The sequence below is a fragment of the Lichenostomus cassidix genome, chromosome 24 (genome assembly GCF_008360975.1).
Source record: "Lichenostomus cassidix isolate B80296 chromosome 24, HeHo_3.0, whole genome shotgun sequence".
Classification (NCBI taxonomy): domain Eukaryota; kingdom Metazoa; phylum Chordata; class Aves; order Passeriformes; family Meliphagidae; genus Lichenostomus; species Lichenostomus cassidix.
In genome coordinates this window covers 233631-252538 of record NC_139504.1, presented here as the reverse complement: position 1 = coordinate 252538, position 18908 = coordinate 233631, and the positions used below count along the sequence as shown (strand labels likewise).

General features: G+C 45.1%; 1 protein-coding gene across 3 annotated transcripts in view; it reads left to right on the top strand.

Moving 5' to 3' along the window:
• Window positions 1-220: 220 nt before the first annotated feature.
• Window positions 221-18908, top strand: part of LOC146427418 (transmembrane protein 45B-like) — a 61919-nt gene continuing 43231 nt past the window's right edge. For all 3 annotated transcript variants that reach the window (XM_085082022.1, XM_085082016.1, XM_085082013.1), the window contains exon 1: window positions 221-438. The gene's annotated coding sequence lies outside the window, so the exon portion shown is untranslated. The remainder of the gene's footprint in view (window positions 439-18908) is intronic.

Here is an 18908-nt window from a genome sequence, read left to right as displayed (position 1 = left end):
GGATGAGCAAAAGCCTCTGCAATTGATCCTCCCCTTGAGAGGAACTGATTTGAAGCTATGGAACAGTCTCTCTTCACCCCTTCCCAAGGGATGCTCAGCTCCCTGGCTCCCAGCCCTGGGCTGGATTAGGCCAAGCGTGCTGACCTTTTAGTCACAGCACAGAGCCCATCTGCTTCAGCAGCAATTTGGGAGCCCAAGGCAGCAGAGTGAGATTTTCCTGATTTAGTCAGCGCCCTGGGCACCTTGTGTGGGGCATGGGCCTGAAACAAGGGCCAAGATAAGGCTTCAGAGACATTTTGGGAGAAACACTGATTTCGAAGCAGCAGATAACGCTCCCTCTGAAGGTACTGGGCTCCTGGAGGGTGTCACACACTTCTCCCACAGCCCTGATCCCCCAAAATCAGGAGTTACTGCACATCTACCCCTTCGCCTGCCAAGGTAGGATGCTTTTCTTTCTTTCAGAAACCCAAAGCTTTCTACATTTTAGCTCTTTTTCAAGATCTGCTGTTAGCAAAGAAACTGAACTCTAGTTGTGCACAATAAATCTGGAGCAGGTAAACAGGAGAGTGTGGCCAAACCACTGATGCTCCCAGAGCTGTGTGTTCCATATAAGTGCTTCCCAGAGCTGGGTGTCCTCTTCACAGGATCCTATTTTGATCAGTTTCATTGCCCGCTTATTCTTCCTAACAGCTTGCATTGATTAAACTCAGTGTAGTTACAATAACAACAGAGTGGGAAATGGATGCTTGTGAAACAGAACAAAAATATTCCCCTTTTCGGTGTGCAGGTTCTGTGCTGGTAGTGCTGGGTGTGCCTTCTCAAGCTGGGATCATGGCAGGAGATCAAAGTCAGGATTAGCAGGGTTGTTTGGGTTACAAGACCAGGTTTTTGCAGTTCCATGTTTGTTCATACTTTTTCTTTTGTAAATTTTTCTGTCTCTGTTTCAAAACAAATGGAGGGGTTTTTAGGTTTCTACTCCTCTTGGAAAGCTGTTGCAGATGCCAATTCCTGTGGCAGCCCTTCATTAAATTTTCTGTCTAGGCCTCTGTATGTGCCATTTAATGGCATTTTATTTTTCCTTGGCATTGTCCACTGGCACAAGCAGTTCTCCCTCTCTGCTGCTTCTCTCCCTGGGTATTTAAAGCTGGGGATCAAATCTCCATGCAGTCTTCATCCTGCCAAGCTCTCGAAGGCTTGTCCCATGAGATAAACTCCTTCCCAGGATCTCTCCCATATCCTTTTGCGGTTTCTGTTCCAGGCTGGATTTATCTTTCTTGAACACAAGTGATGAAAACTGTACACATTGCTGCAGTGAAGGTCTCACAGCAGCACCACCTCCATCCCAGATATCTCATCTGGCTCATTTTGGAGTTAAAATTGTGGAGTTTTTTGAGGTGGGCCACCTGATTTTGGTAGCCAGAGACCTCATTTAATCATTCAGTGATTACCACAGGATTTGCTTCTCCCCTATCTCATTTCTCCATCTCCTGTTTTCCTGTAGGTTGTACAATTCCTTTGCTAATGGCAATCTGACTCAGCTTTTTGTCATCAGCAAACTGTGATGGCTCAAATCTGCTTTTACTGCCCAGGGTTTTAATTAAAGACTGATATAAAATTAATCTCAGTTGGAATCCTGAACAGCTCTGTTATTAAACTTCCTTGAGCCCACTTGCCTCTCTCTGAACACGTTTTCCTTTGATCATCAGCCGCCTCTGGACACTCTCATACAAACCCTGCTTTTGTCAGTGGAGATACTAATTCCCTTTGCGGAATTGGAGAATCTACGCAAATTGCTGGTGGATGTTCCCTTGTCCGGAAAATCCATTATCTTATTGAAAAGACATTAGCCACAGCAAACATCTTTTCACATTATCCTATTTCACTGTCTTGCTTCTGCTTTATTCTCCTAAGCTATTATTAAAGTCTGTTATATCAATTTTTCTTCCCAGTTCTTAAATATAGGTGACAAGTTTTCGTGCTAAGTTGGTTTATTGAAACCTTTGGTCTGGGGGTTCTGTGATAAATCATCTTGTTTGTGACATGAGATTTGTTTCTTACAGGATTGTCATAGTTTCAACTTTTCTGCCTGAATTTCCCTCCCTGAGTCCTGCCTTCAACATTTTGAGGATTTGCATTCATTTTTTCTATATGCAATCAGGGTTGCCATTTCATAAATGCAAATTTTGCTTTCCATGAGCATGGAGATACCCTTTGTCTAACACAGGAGGTACCAGTGGATGGGGATACCTGGACGGAGAGATGGAGCTGCACCATTCACAGGAAGTTTGTCTTACCAAATACAGAGCTCCCAGACATCAGCCCAGCCCTTTTTCCTCTGAGAATTCAAAGATCAGGCAGACATGGGAGGAAAATGGGAGCAATGCTGTTCAATACCATTCCAAACAGTTTTAATGAAAATGTCCTTTCATACCTGCCTGTGGGGCTTTTCAAAATTTTTTTTTTAGCTCTCTGCCATTGTTCATCTTTTTTTTTCCCTCTTGTCCTCTCTGTTTATTTTTGTTGCAGATTTATTAGGTGCACAGTTAAGTGCCATTTAGCATTGCAGAACTGTCATCGCCAGCACTGTATGAATGGGATCATTCACTGACAAACTATTTAAACACTAAAAGGGGGGAAAATTTACCGCTCCAGGTCAATGAAGAAGCCAAGATCAACTGAAACTCACCTGTGTTTCTCCTTGAATACAGCAATGTGACAATGGTGCTCAGAGTTTTCTTTAATGTATTCTCAACCTTAATTTATCCTCACACGTCAAACCAAATGTCACTCTGTTTTGCAGTGCTATTTTTCCTAAAATAATGCCTTTTTTTCCTGACAGCTTGCAAGAGCCCAGAGATCTAAAAATGTGGCTAAACAGGCAGTCACACACCTGCTAATTAAGGCAATGAATAAGCTGTGGCCAGTCATGCAGGCACTGACAACCAATTCCAGGCAGGAAAGTCTTTTAAAAAAAAAAAGCGAGGATAGTTTCGCAGATCAAATGCAATCCTGGATATGGGAGCCTGGGAGCAGGTCTGACCTTTTCCCCTTCATAATCTTGAAAAAATCTTGCTCTCTTTTAATATTTTTGGTCCAGAGATGCCACAAGGGGAGAGTGGTGTGCTCTTCCTTCTGCCAGTAGATTCACAGGAATTCCTCACTGTGAGGTGGTAAAAGCTTAGCACAGAGTGCCCAGAGAAGCTGTGGCTGCCCCTGGATCCCTGGCAGTGTCCAAGGCCAGGTTGGATGGGGCTTGGAGCACCCTGGGATAGGGATAGTGTGCCTGCCTGTGGCACAGGGGTGAAATGAGCTTTAATTCCCTTCCAAGCCAAACCATTCTATGACTCTCTACCAGAGCTGGACTTTCCTCTTGGTCATCTCTTCCATCCATGGAGTCTGGTATTAATTCTATGGGTCAGTGCATAGTTGTTACAAGTGGTATCTTATCTCTGCCCTCCTTCACTCTCCTAGCCCAGGGAAGTCGTACAGGAAGCTGTACTTGCTGTATTTTCCATGTTCCTCTTGCAAGGGAATTGCCTCCCTTTTTTTTAGCATTGTAATGTATATAACCTTCAAACAATGGTGCAAGGTTGTCTGTTTGCTCATCTTATTTCATGTGTTTAATCACGCCCTTCACATCGTAATCTTTCGGAGTTGCCTTTAATTCCTTGGGAGTGTGTAAATAAATATTTATATGTGTGTGTGTGACTATAGGTTTGCAGAAGGGCTGGATGAGCTCCAGGAGAGCAGCCGTTAGCGACTGTGGGGTGTTGAGTGAGGGACCAAGGTGGCCTCAGGTTTTCCGTCTCTCATGTCTCTGATGCTCTGACCCTCTGAATTCCACTGATTTTTTCCCAAGTGAAATTTTCCTCTTCAGCTGATCCCAGGATATTTCCAGGCTTACAGCTCATTATACATGGGGGGATCAAGTTGTATTATAAAGTTGACAAAATTGACAGTTTTATGTATTTTTCTCCAGCAGTTCCACATTGCCGTGGAAGCTTTTTGACTAATCCACTCAGATTTGGAGTTAATCCTCCTGCACTTGGAATATTTGTGTGTAGGTATTTGAGAGATATAAATGGACACCACTAACCCTTATGGGGTCTGGTTTCTTAACATACCTTAGAATCTCAGTCTGTGGAGGAAGATGAGACACAAAGGCTTCTTTTTTGGTAGCAGTCTGCTTTGATTTTACTCTCTTTACAGGGTGAAATCAAGAAAACAAGAACTCCATGGCTATGACTTTAATGCTTTAGCAACTTTGGTTAATGCAGAACTTCTAAGTTAGGGGAAGTGCCCATTTTACAGATATGGAAACTAAAGGCACAAAGAGGTGAAACAGTTCTCAAAATAACAGAGACAAAAGTGGCAGGGATGCAAACCCCAGGGGTTCTGTCGGAGAACAGCAAGAGTAGGGACATGAGTTCAGCTGCTCATAAGAAATGTATTTTAATTCCTTTCAAAGGCTTTGACTGGAGTTTCTCATAAATTCTCTCACATTTATGTGTTTTTGGTGCACTGGGAAATATTATAACAGCCTTTATTTTTACCACGTGCAATTCAGCAGGTGCAGGCTGGGAGCAAGATGGAGAAATCAGGTCTGGAGCTGGATCATGACACCCCTCAATCAAGTGCCGTTTGCTGTTAGGGGTGAGCTGGGGAAGACACCCAAAGATGGGTGCCAATAAAATCACCCAAGTGCTCCTGTGGGGTTGTTCTTCAGTGTTGGAGAGATTCAGGTTGAAGCCACCAGCTCTTAAAGTCTGAAATTGGGTCTCCACGCACAGTGAAGCCTCGATCAGCTTTGCTGTCCAGTTTGGGTCTGAGCCACTTCAGGTACCTCAGGGCCCATTACTGTGTTGCTATAACTCACCTCCAGATTGCCTTGGCAGTCATGTTCTTGAGCCCAATGAGCCAATACCAGTGGATTTCACCAGGATTTAATGGATTTAATGTCATTTTTTCATGGGAGTCACTAATGATTTACACAATTTTGCTTCTCCTTCAGTTTTGGTTGGTACTTGGTTCACTTTTTCAAATATTTGTTGCTTTTATGGTATGCAAAAAATGAGCCCTTTCAGGACTGACAAATCAAAGGTGAGGAAATCAACCTTTCCCCCACTTTTATTTTTTTAAATTAAAGCAGATATTTTTATTCTCATTCTGATAGTCTGTTGGGCAACACTGTACAACAGCAACTTGAAACATTTCTTCCTTTGGGTGGGCTTCATTCCCACCTGACTTTGACCCTCTTAATGTTTGTTGTTCAGTCTGAGCTGACCATCTCCTTCCATCTGTGGCCAGTATGGAGAATGAGACAGTTTATCCTGCCTCGTGCAGAGGGGAGTCATTCTCTGGAGACACCACTAACTGTGCACACAGTTAAGATCTTTTCCTTAATCTCCTTAATGTTTCTAGTTAACATCTGAAGCCACCAGGCCTTGATTTGCGTGGAAATGATGACTACTGGGCGTTTTTAGCAAAAGCAGATGTCTTAGAGTTTGTTTTTAGATGAAGACAAACACAGAGTGATCTAGGGGAAGGTGTCCCTGCCCATGGCAGGGAATTCAGTGAGAGGGTTTTAAGGTCCTTCCCAACCCAAACCATTCTGTGGAAAGGAAGTAATATGGAGTAGTTCAGAAAAGTGGCTGTCCAAACAGCAGACTCCAATGTGTCCAGCCTGTGTCACACTGGGTGCCAAGGGGAATACAAGGAGCAGTTCAGACAGAAGCAGAGCAATCTTTCCTCCTTTTCCTGACCTCCAGCAGCTGGCTCAACCCCGGTATGTGACACCATATCTGCCTTCCAAATGCTCCTTACTTCTGGCTGTAATGACCCTAGGTATCATTACCCACAGAAGTTACACTTTGGCTCTTGAGTTTCAGAAGCACCGTGTGGCAGGGCGTCTCACAGCCTCATTAGGCTCTCAGTGCACCCTCCCTCCTCCCTTCTGTGCTGATCCTCTTCTTGCTCATCGAGGATGGGGACAAGGATGTGCCCTGGACAGCCCCTCATGTGCCTTTGGGTAACAGTCCTGCCCTCCCTCCCACACCTGGCGCTGTGTCCTTGTGCTGTCAGTGGGTGAGAGGAGAATTGAACCCATCATCTCTGGAATTGCTGGAGTTTATAATTAATACAAATCTATTTTTATCCAGATTTTTTTCAGGAGCTCTTGGTACCTTATTGTATTGACAAATGTTACAGTAAAAATAAGTGATCTCGCTGAGCAAGCTGTGAGTGGTGATGCTGTGCTCAGCCTTTGTTTTTAACTTGGGGAAAAAGCAGAGAAATTGTTGCGGTTGCTTACTGAGGTAATAGTCACCTGCTGTTAGAGCCATTCCATTTGGAACTGTTCCCCCATGCTCAGGCTCAGGGGTTTTGAATGGAGGCAGCGTTTACATGGCTGAGGCTGTACAGAACCTTTTATCACAGGGCTGGGCTGTGCCAAGTCCCCTCCAAGCAGGGCACTTGCATTGTCAAGGTGTTCATCAGCTCTTGGGCTCCAGTCAGAAACAAAGAACTGCAATTGCAGCCTCCGGAAGATCGTGTCTTTGAGAAAGGGTTTTTCCTAATTAACTTTTTTTGCATTAAAACCTGAAATGGCATACGTCTCACTTCTTAATCTCCTGGATTTTCCCTAATGGAGCAGAGGGGTGATGGAGACGGCAGGGGACATGTTTTAACAGTGCTGCTAATTGAGCATGGAGAGTGTGCCCAGAGTATGTTGGAGTTTCCATTACTGGAAATACTGATATCCAGGGTAAATTTCTCTTCTTAAGAGACTTCCTTTAGTTAAAATTAATTCTGTGCTTGTATTCTAAGGAAAATGAAATGAGGGGACCACACTGGTTCCCCCTCATGGTGTTACATTGCCTCCCAGCCTGGCGCTGCTGGGATCACCACGACTCTTTAGGAAAAGGATGGGATAACTCCCAGGAGCTGATGGATGCTCTTAGCTGGGTCAGTCCCAAGCCACCGGCTGCATGTGGGAGGGGCTCCACAATTCCTCTGTCCTGCAGAATCACGTGGAATTACTGCACTGAGAGAGGCTTAATCCTGTCTTGGCATCGCACTGTTCCAAGATTGCCTCCCTGGCAATCTTGCGTTATAAATAGAGGCAGCAGGATTGCCAAAATCATAAGCAAGAAGCATTTTGGGCCTGTGACATGGTGTCACCATATGTGAATCTGCTGAGGATGAGGAATGGATGGCACAGAGCTTCCCTCATCTTCAGCCCCTGGCATGGCACACCTCCATCAGGCTTTGGGGATCAACAGTGGGAGGAGAAGAGGGAATGGACAGACATCTGTATGTGGGGCAGAGTGGAATGATGGAAAATGCAGAGAAGGCAGCATCAGTTATTATTACGGTTTGTATCTCACCCCATTTCTATAGATGTTTCCAGAAAAAAAAGATTAATTTATTATTTCATTATCTTGCAACACCCAGTTTCCAGCATTCCCAGCACCCAAGACTTGGAGTTTACAACTAAAACACTGACAGGTTTATGAAGTCCATTAGCGCAGTTGGTCAGAGCATGGTGCTAATGATGCCAAGGCTTGCAGGTTCAATCCCAGTATGGGCTATTTGCTTAAAAGTTGGATTTGATGATCCTTGTGGGCCTCCTTCCAACTCAGAATATTCTGTGCTTCAGCAGTGGAGGCAGTGATGCTGTGGGTTTCCCAGGCTGCAGGACAGGGCTGGGAATCATTGTATGGAGAATATAACCTACAAGAAAGGCTGGTTCTGGGGAACAATGAGAGCTGTAATATCAGATAAACATTGGGAAGCCACATGAATCACAAGCCTGTGAATTGAATTGTTACTAATGTTTTGGAGACAACAAGGAAGAGTCTTAACTGGTGAATTGTGGCCTTGGCAGAAGAAGCTGCTCTCATCTATTATCTTTTGAGGCACACAAAGGGTGAAAAAAGAAGGGAAGAGAAGGTGGAAACCACATAGAAACTATAATTAATGCTCTCCAGGCTTCTTCTTGGTCATGTTAAACTTTTAATCCTTGGGATTTAATAATACGGTGGCTTTTTATTCATCTCCAGATAATAAGCTTGGAAAGGGTGTGCTGGGGAAAGCTTTTTCATCCAACTCCTCCAGTGTCCACAGTCTGCATCCCATGGGAACACTGATGCTCTGGAGTGCCTCCACTTGAGCTCACCTTCCCCCTGCTTTAACCCCTTTCCTTTTCCGTTTGCAGAAGGTTAAGGGAGTGCCCACAGTAATTCACGTCACCACCATGGAAAGGTACTAATTTTGGGGAATGTATGATATCTACTTCATCCACACATATAGAATCAGGGAATCATTAAAGTCGGAAAAGTTCATCAAGACCAACCATCCTGGCATTCTTCCAAAATCAGTGGTATTTCATAGGTAGCACAGTTCCTGTAGGGAGCAGAGAGCCCCAGATGTATCCCTGTGATGTGGGTGAAGCACTGGGTGGCTGCTGGCAAGGAGAGCTGGAATGGATTTCTTCTCCAGGGGTTACTGCTGCTCCTTGGCAAAGGGAAATGCTCCCTCGCTTGAGCCCTTGAGGTTAAGCCACATCATTCCTGAGTGTCATCCAGCACTTCAAGGTACCGTCAAGATGACACAAGAATTTGTTAAGAAACTGATGTTTCCCCTCATACCCTGCTGTCCCTCAGGGCTCGTAGGTACCCAGGCTAAGGAAATTGTAATCAGAGGGGAGGAATTAAATCACATTCCAGCTGCCCCAGAGCCAGCACTGAGGACTGGCTCCTCCCTCTACCTGGGCTATGTCCTCCGTGGGACAGAGGGGGAAGGCAAAAGCTCTGGGCACTTTTTCTGACTGTAGCAGTGTGTTTAACCCCAATTATTGTAATTTCTGGGACCCCAAGAATCTGCAGTGTTAATTCCTTAACTCCATTTTGCAGATGAGTGGCTGAGACTTGACTGCCCAGTATTTCCCAACCTGACTCACTATTGCAAGTGACAGATAATATGAAGATAATAACAGTTTTAAGAGACAGAAAATAGCACATTTCCATGGATATTCTAAGAGCTGAGTATGCAAGAAATGTTCATCCCACCAACAAGTAGGAGCGAGCCCGGGGAGGACACTCAGCCTGAAAGGGTCTCCTCTTTTGGAAGCTTTGCTCTTTTTTTCATGTGCAGAACAACCTATTCATTTTCTCCAGCAAATAATGATAGTTTGGGGTTAAGATTTATGGCATGGCTGTTAGTGTCTTGATGGTAGATATGCAAGGCTATTTAGCTGTTGCCAAAGGTGGAAATTCATAAAGATGATGGAAGTTTCTCCCCAGACAGCACAAAAGGTCATTTGTTTTTTTCCTGAAGATCTCGCTGAGCCAGCAATGCTGTCAATTTTCCTCTCCTCCCCTTTCCCTTGGCACACGTGGTATACATGACTCTGCTTCTCTGGTTTTATGGGTCAACAAGGGAGCAGGAAAAGTACTTCTCATTTATTTTCTCTCCCTCTCTATTTGTATTTCTCCCTGACGTCTCTCACTCAAGTTCAAAGCCCCCTGCCTGAGTACCGTTGCACCACCTTGCTCCCAGCTCTTTCCCAGGCTCCTTCCCATCCATCTGCTTCCCATCCATCTGCTTCACCCCACTGTTAATTTTTAGGTGGTTTTTGCCCCATTGCTTGCTCAGTTCATGAGTTCCTCTCAAAAATAGACATATTATTTCTGTTGGGAAAAAATCTTAAAGTGGGTATTTCAGTACAAGGTTACAGTATTAATAAAAGTAATATTAAACTAGTCGTAATTATAAGAATGATAATAAGGGGACTTCAGAGGAAATTGGGTGTTTTGGCTGAATTTGTCCCACCAGCTGGGCCTCAGGTGGAGCTCTACAGGCAGTGCCACATCCTGCCTGTCCAGAACTCCCCACTCACAGAGCCTGCCCCCAAATGCTTGGAAGCAGAAACAAGCGTGGGGATAAGCAATAAACAGAGGTGACCCAGCCAAGCAAAATAAAGGAAGAAAAAGCTCCAATAATCATTTTTGTTTTGGAAAAAAATTATTTGAAAACATGCACTGGAGAGCAGGAAAGAGGGATGGAGCTGATGCTTGGCAGCCCCTGGCATGGCGACAGGGGTGGGCATGGCCCCAGGATCTCCCTGCATGTCATGTGGAATTTTTCTGCTCATATCTTTCATCACTGAGGATGCACATTGGCTTCCCAAAAAACTGATCTCCTGAAAGATAGGTGGCCTTTAGGAAAGGGGCTTCGCGTCATGCCTCAACCAGACCCTGCATCCAATTTCAGGAAAAGTGAGACTCACAGTTGCAGAATTAAAAAAACAGAAGGTCCCTCCCTTCCAATCTGCTTCATCTCCAGCAGAAGAGCAGCAGAAGGATGGCACAGAGGGATCACCCTGGATACTGGTGATGCCCCTCTGGCAAAACCTGACCCACCAAATACTTCCAGTTGTGAAGTGCTGTCTTCTCTCTTTTCACAGGGTTCCTTGTGGCTTTCAGGCTCTTTTAGTCCACTAAATAATTGGAATTGCTTAATGAATAGGCAAGAGAGAGCAAATCAGGGGTTTTTAACCTTTCCCCACAACCACTGGATGTATATTGGCTTAGCTGGGCAGAAACCACATCAGCCTGGGAGGGCTGGAAACTGGGGCCATATCGAGTGTGTGCTCTGGCCCAGAGAAGTTGGTGTTGGGCACTTGATCCCACTATCCCAAAACCCCTGGGCAAGGCGAGCTGGGAGCAGTGGATAGATTCTTCTCGCCCAGTTTCTTGGAAATTGCAGCCAGAATGTGGCATGGAAGATGGGAGAGGTTGGAGAAGACATGCAGCAACTCATTAACAACCCCAGATGAGACCTTTTTAAGCAGAATTATTTCAGGTTCTGGTCCCAGTGCTTCAAGTCTTACGTTAGAATGATCTTTAAAGAAAAAATGGAAGAAATATGCACTTAGCAAGGGGAAAAAAAAAAAAAAAGATTGATGGGTAAAACCTCATTTTGCATGAGATCTATGAGCAACTGTTATTACCTCCCATGGAATATATTCCATAGACCTTTCTGTTCAGTGTCTCTGTCAGAAGATGCCATGATGGCACTAACTTGGTAGCAGGAGTGATGGACCATTGCAGTTTTCTTGTCCTAGGGAACTCATGGTCTCAATGGACAAAGCACTCAGAGAGGAGGAAGCATGGGAAAATGACTCCTGCAAAACCCTGCTCCAAAAGAAGGCTCCAAGACATGACCACCCCCAGGTTTGGTCAGGTGCCTGGAGCATGGGATCAGGAGTAGAAGATACAGCTCTTTGCTCTGTAGTTGGTCACCATATGGACAAGGAATAAGGTGATTATGGCATCAGCTGCCCACTCCGTGTTCTTCTTGATCACAGCTCTCAATCCAGGAAGAAGGGAGGGGAAGAAACTCGAGGGAGGGATCTCTCCTTTGCCTCACCACTTCCCTCTCTGATGTGATGGACATGCATTTTCCTACCAAACGTTTAGGACGACTGTGTTTTTCTGTCTCTTTCCCCAAGCCTCCACACCAAACCTCTGCTCTTCAGAGGCCAGGTGAGAGCCAGGAAGAGCTTCCCTGAGGCATGGAAACCCTGAGTGGAGCTCTAGCCCTGCCCGCTCCTGGATGCTTTCTGATAACAGTGTTTTAATAAAAGATCTGTCACTCAAATATTTCCGAATCATTAAAGAAAAAAGGAATGAAAAGTAATTAGAACCCTGAGCCCAAAGGGGAAATGTAAAAAAAAACCCCAAACTTACAACCCAACCAACCACAGAGGGGTTGAGAGACACTAAGCTTGAAGCTGAGCTTCAGAATCCCCCTGGGATTTATTTTCTTGTCCAAAATCCAGAGGGGTCCATGATTCATATCCTGATCCTGCCCTACAACAGCAGCTGGTAGGAGGTTTATTCAGGTGCTAAATCATCTCTCTGTGCTCCACCATCGGGTTTGAGCTGGGAATGGAGTACTGGGAGAAGAGCCAGGAATGAGTGAAGCATCCCGAGTTGGAGCTGATCATAGCCCACTTGGGCAGTGGTCCCACGACATGAAGCCTCTGCCAGCCCTGGGATTCTTTTTGCCGTATGTTGAGAAAAGGTGTTTATCCAGAAATCCTTGGCTCTAAGAGTCATGGGATCTCCTGAGAGCCTTCTTTCCTGGGAGAAGTGAAGTAAATAAATTGGAATGTTTCTACCTCTTGCAGAAGGTGGGGAAAATCTGGAAAAGGTGCCGTCTATGAGTGAAGAACTTAGGAGACAACCTTTATTGCATTCAAGTTCTGGTCGTTTTAAAACTGATCTCATTCTCTGTGGCAATGAGTCACAGGGGGTTGAATTTTTGTGGGTGGTAATTTAAAAATTTCCTCTGAGTAAAGAGAGTGGGGTTTGGCGAGTGGGCTCTTGGTGCTTTCTCCTCTCCTCCCACACTGGGACAGCATCACTCCCAAAGGTAGTGGAGTGAATAATTTCTCCTTTTAATGGCACTTCTGTATCTTCATAGCCCATCCCCAGCTAATTACTGTTTAAAACCCTTTCGGCAGAACCCTTCAAAAACAAGTTTTGCAAAGGGTTTTTCAGTAAGAGAGGAGTTTGCAGGCTGGGGGGGAGGGGGGGGAATGTTTCTTTCTCACCTTCCCTCTTGGCCAGGTGCATCTCCTGCACTCCATGCATCCAGTTAATTCAATGGGGAGGGACAGAAAATTCTCCTGGGGTAATTAATCAAAACTCAGGGCCCATGTGGATTCTGTATCGGCCCTCACTGCACCTCGGGTTCCTTCCACTGTCAATTCATAATGTGCCTTATCCTGTGAAATACAAACTTGGGTGGAGCTTCCCTTTTCACCCATTTGATTGCTCATCTGCAATCCGAAGGGACTGGAAATGAAATACATTGGCTTAAAGTGATGTTCCCCAGATCAGCAACTGGATCCTGGGAGGATCCCCCACGGCAGTTTTCCACCAGGTGGGAAGAGGGATGTGCCTCTCTGCTGTGATGACCCCTGCGAAGGCAAGCACATGCTTGAGTCACTCACTTAACTATACTTGTATGATTTAGTGCAATAAATCACACTTGTCTTTCCCATGCTCCTCCATGCAATCCAGACACTTTTCCATCCCATTTTAAAGCCTGGAGCTGAACTCCCATCAGCCTGCGCTGCCTGGGGATTCATTTTACCTGTTGACAGACATCTGCATTGGCAGCACTCATCCCTGGCAGGTGAATGTTCTACCTCCTGCCTCGCTGAAAGGTGCAAAAGGGAAAGGACTTGTCCTTTGAGAAGAAAATAGACTCTATTCAGCTTCTTGGAAAGTAACTTCCACTGACAAATAGAAACATTAAAGCAGGTAATTTTTTCCTTGAAGAAACCAATGTACTGGGTAAAATTCCCACTGTTGGTAGGAAGGTGTTTCTGGTTAAAATGTTTTGGCTTTATCTTTCCAGCCCATTTTCTGTGGAAGAGAAGTCAAATTAATCACTTCCAACTCATCCTCACAGATGTTATTTATGCTTCTCTCTGGCCCAGCTTGGTGGAAAACCACTGTTTTAGGTGCTGTCTGGCAAAACAGCCAACAACATACCCAGGAATCCCCAAAAATCATGAAACTCCATTCTTCCAGAACACAGAAGTTGTCTGGTTTTGGTTATTTATCAGATTAGCTATTCTGGAATAATTATTTTGGCAGGAACATTTGCATTCTAAGAGAAGTGTCTTTTCCCCGTTTATCTTAACACAACCTGAAAGAAAATTTCTCCACATCCAGCATTGCACAACTCCTCACCAAGGTGGTTACACACCATCATGCATAGTAATATTTCCTTCTCGGGCTGCATCTTACGCTCCAGTATTTCCAGGTCTTTGACAGTTCACAGCACCTTCAGTGACATGATTACATCTTGTTTACTCTCCTTCATACAGAGAGGGAGGAATTGGTGTAGCAGCTCAGTGGTTTGCTACAAAAGGACCCAAAAGCATATAATCATGGAATTGTGTAGTTGGAAAAGATCTCTGGGATCACAGGCTCAACCATTCCCCAGCATTGGCAATCCCACCACTAAATGATGTCCCCAAGTGCTGCATGCACACAGCTCAAAAGCACTCCAAGGATGGTGAGTCCACCACTGCCCTGGGCAGCTGTGCCAGGGCTGGGCAGGCCTTCTGGGGAAGAAATGTTTCCTAATATGTTACCTAAACCTCCCCACCACAACTTGAGGCCATTTCCCTTTTGTCCTAAACCATAATATTTGATTCATGCGACAGCCGTGCTACTCCGTCTGTTCCTGCAGATGCGTCCATGGCCTGCTTGGGGTCTCAGGGTGGAGGGTGAGTGAAGAGCAATGATTTCCTCACCCCTCTGAGCTCCTCTGTGCTGTGCCAGGTGATGTCTCGCCCAGTGCCACATGTAAATACAGGCACAAAACAGATGGAGGAGGTTGCCCACTCTGCCTGAGCGCAGAGCTCTGTTGTGGTGCCTGTTACTATAAACACACTGGCGATTTGCACAAGTATGTGACATTGTAAAAGTTCCTGAAAGATTTTATCTGATTGGTTTTGGCTCAAAGCCCTTTATTCACATAGAAACACCAGGTAGAAAGACAATACATGTGTATGCATGTGTATATTTTCAACTTCCTAAAGGCCATTAAATTGGAGAGGGAGTGGGTTTGCTTTACTCAAGAGTTGAAGACAAAGAACCCAGGAAAAGCCTGTCCTCTTAAAAAAATATAAATAATAAATGTAGCATCTCCCTGCACAGATTGTCTAAACGATCTGTAACCATCCCGTGTACCTCTGAGTTATTTTGATTTTAAAATATTAGTTCATAACAAATCTTGAGCTGTCAGAACTAAAGGATTATACAAAATAGCTTCAAGGTTACATAAACAGAGTAGCTGAGAAAAAATTTGGTAGCGCACATTCATCTGGAGAGCAAAGATGTTTATTTTTAAAGAAATTTTCCACCTGAATACTGTCCCTCTTTGTTTTGGGGCATGTTGATTCAATGGGATTGAAATACTTTGTGTCAGGAAGAGGAGGGCAAATGGCAGAAAAATGATAGGGCAAAGGAGGGGAGAGAGGAGCTGGAGCAGCACTTGCCAAAAGTGTGTTCAAGGAGATTTTTCGTGAGAAGAAACTGGGGATGGGTGGGAGCTGGGAAGGACAAGGAATACAAATTAGGGTGTGCTTGGACTGGAGGGAAACAATCGGGAAAAATCAAGCAGAGAAAGTAAGTGAGAGCCGCTGAAGGTAAAGGGAAGGAGAGGAGCTGGAAAGATCATGTGGGAAGGAAAATCCAGGAGAGATTTGGGTCAGAAGAATGGAACATGAGAATAAATGTGAGGGGGACTGGGAATGGGTTCTGAGGCTTTGTGCTAGAGAGGGGATTAGTTCAGCACAGGGGTCCTTTGGAGATGGTGGAGGAGTGATAAGGAAGAGAGGATTTATCTGCAGTGGTGAGAGGAACCCATTCCTTCTGTCCTGGCTGGATTTATAACCCAACACCTGCATAAAGGAGATGGATACAGGGTATCCCTGTGGCTGGGTGTAGAAAGGACAGTCATGAAACTGGTTGTGACCCACTTGCTCTGATGAGCTCCCAGGGCTCCCAGGGAAGGAAAGTGGTGGGTGAAAATCAGAAGGAGCAAATTGCTATTTGCAATGTAAGAGGGAGGAGGCTACACTGGAAGTAGTTGGAGTCTGGGGTGATAGAGAGAGAGCTCTGCACTTAAAATTGCTGTGCTGGAAGGAGGGGGCTGGACTGGAGGTGGAAATAGGAGGAGGAGAGAATGTGAGTGGGAGAACATAGAACCTGCGGGGGGACGAGGTGGAAAAGGGGAAGGAGAGGGACAAAGAGGAAGACTGTGATAAGACAAAGCTGATAAGAGGACACCTGGCAAAATTATCCGTCCTTTGAGGCCCTCTGCAATAACCTTCTCTTCCTGGAATAGGAAATCTTACTGCACCAGGGCATATGCCAGAGCAAGCTGCCCCTCTCTCCAGGTGTGAATGTTATCCTGCTAAAGTGACTGGGATCAGCAACAGGAGGTGCCTCTCACAGTGCCTCTTCCAAGCCAAGGCTCCAGCTGCTTTCTTTCCTCCTCATTACTTTTCTGGATATTTTTTTTTCTCCAGCTGCAAATCTGCATTCATTAAATCAATGTCAGCACAGCTTCCTAGATGCTTACAGAAGTTGTGTATTCACACTGACCCTAATTCAGCAAAACACTTAAGCACATGTCTGACTTTGAGCAATGGAATGGGCCAACAGGGCTACTGTGTAATTAAAGCTAAACATAACTTGGTGTCTCATTTATTGAGGGCCTACTCAACTAATTAGTTAAACCTTCCATGAAAAGTCACCAAGATCCTTAATAAAGCAATGCTCCACAAACAGCTGCTGTGGGACTCTGCCCAGGTCACACTATCTTGTTTGCAGTTTAGATGCCTGAAATATCTTTTTTTTTTTCATGTGTCTGGAGTTTAGTGTTCATGAGATACCCTCCCTTCTTCCCCAGCGAAGTACACTAAAGCCACCAAACATTAATTGATTTAAATCCACATGGTACCTACCAGGTAGATGTGGCAAATCACAGTTGTGAGGTAATTAAACACAACCCGTAAATCACATCTGAGCATGTGAACCAAACATTGAGTGTCAGTGCTTTTTAATTAATGTTGTAAAACAATAGTTCAGGCTTAGATCGATGTACGGAGTAGGTAACATATCAAATTATGGCTAATAAAGCATGAGCAGTAGGGATGGCAGTAGGAACCAGTAGCATCTGTGATCCGAAATACCCCAGTTGCACCCCAACAGGTGGCCCTGCCTTGGAAGGCAGAATGCAATGTTATTGCAGGGGGATTAGGACTGGGCATTAGACTCTCGTTGCTCTTGTAACGCTGGATTAATTAACCAGAAAGCAGAATTATCTGCCCCTGGATCCATCACCTGCTAAAATGTACCAGCAGGTCATGAAAGATTAGTTTTGGGAGGGAGGGAGGGAGAGAGAGAGAGAGAGAGGGAGGGAAGGGGCACTGACTTTGTCCTTCCTCACAGTGCCGATGTCTGTGTTGGTGGTGGGTTCCCCAGCACTGGCAGTGGCAGGAGGGGCAGGCCTGGAAGAAAAAAAGTGATTTATAACACATACGGAAAGGGGCGGATTTTAAAAGCGACATGAAGGAGTGGGGTGTTGGTGGGTGAGAGGCTTCACGTGACCCCAGAAATCTGACCATTATTTGAACTCATCCTGCAGCGTGGGCAGCACATGAAGGGGAATTCTGCCCATCTGCTCTGGGGAGACCCCTCCTGCATAGCTGAATTCAGCTCTCTGACCCCGAATTGAAGAGGGATGTGGAGCTGCTGGAGTGAATCCAGAGAAATATTGGGATTGTCCAGCCTGGAGAAGAGAAAGCTCCAGGGAGAACTTAGAGCTCCTTCCAGGGCCTAAAGGGGCTCCAGGAGAGATGGAGAGGGACTTGGGATAAGTCCCTGGAGGGACAGGACAAGGCAGAATGGTTTCCTACTGCCAGAGAGCAGGGTTAGATTGGATATTGGGAAGGAATTGTTCCCTATGAGGGTGGGGAGACCCTTGCACAGGGCGCCCAGAGAAGTTGTGGCTGCCCCTGGATCCCTGGAAGTGTCCAAGGCCAGGTTGGACAGGGCTTGGAGCAGCCTGGGATAGTGGAAGTTGTCCATGCCCATGGTAGGGGGTGGAACTGGATGAGATTTAAGATTCCTTCCAGCACAAACTATTCCAGGATTTTGAGTGTGATACCATGTTCAGAAGGCAAACTCTGGTGCTTTTGCAAATCCTGCCAGTGTTTATTTTCCTGCCAGTCTTGCATGGGTCAGTGGCTTGGAGCAACTTTCCTGCAAAATTATGGGGTGACCAACCTGGTTCAGTGGCACTGGAGATACTCCAGGTTCTGGATGCCATGAGTGAGGCAAAGCCCTTGTGGGCCCAGATGGGCACCTGGGATGCCAAGGGTGAAAGTCAAATGTTGAGTGGCACATCCCAAATCCTCCAAACCTCTTTGTGATGTCCTGCCTGCCCAGGTTACAGTAAATCCCCCGCTGTGCATAGGAACTTTGGGGTGGATTAATGAGTAGAAAACCCTTCCATAGTGGGTGTTTGCTGGGGCAAACAGCCCATGACCATTTATATTCTAGGCATCCCACTCGGTACAGGAATGCTGGAAGTCTGGGATAATTGAATTGTGTTGCATTTGAGAACTATTGGGCTGTTCCAGCTATTTTCAAGCTGGAAAAAAAAAAGGAAATGTCCTTAAAAAAAAAAAAAAAAGAAAAAAGAAAAAAAGAATGCTCAGTGTTAACAACCTTGGTCTTTCACCAAAAGCTTCCGTTTTCCAGCAGAAATCCTTGGTGATAAGCTTTGCTCCTAAAGCCATCAGCTATAACTTTCTTAAAAGCCATTGATGTAGAAAAAGCTTCAAATGTTGAAAAAGGATCCATCTGAGCCCTTCAAAATGCTTGACTTTCATATTATGATCTTTTTATTTTCCTCACAAAAGGAAAAACTTCATCTCTAAGCCAGTTCCTCATTTCCTTCTGTCCACCTCCAAACTCTCCCATGCTTTAAAAACTTGTCCTCTTCCCACGGAGCATTTTAATTCCATCAGGTCCGGGTTTCCCAAAATAATGAGCATTTCTAGGGGCTGTTAAGCTGGTCTCCTATTTAAATTTACATCTAATTGGTTTCCTCATCTCTTCTTTCCTCTTCTCACTCAGCCATTTACTTATTAAAAGTATCCAGATAGTCTTTATACAACCCTTACGTACAAATTATCTGTAGTTTATTAAGGATTAAGGCTTACCTAAACCCAACTACTTTAGTCACGTATCTCTCACATTACATCACTCTGAATTTGTCATAGAAGTACTTTTTGGCTCGCTGAGCGC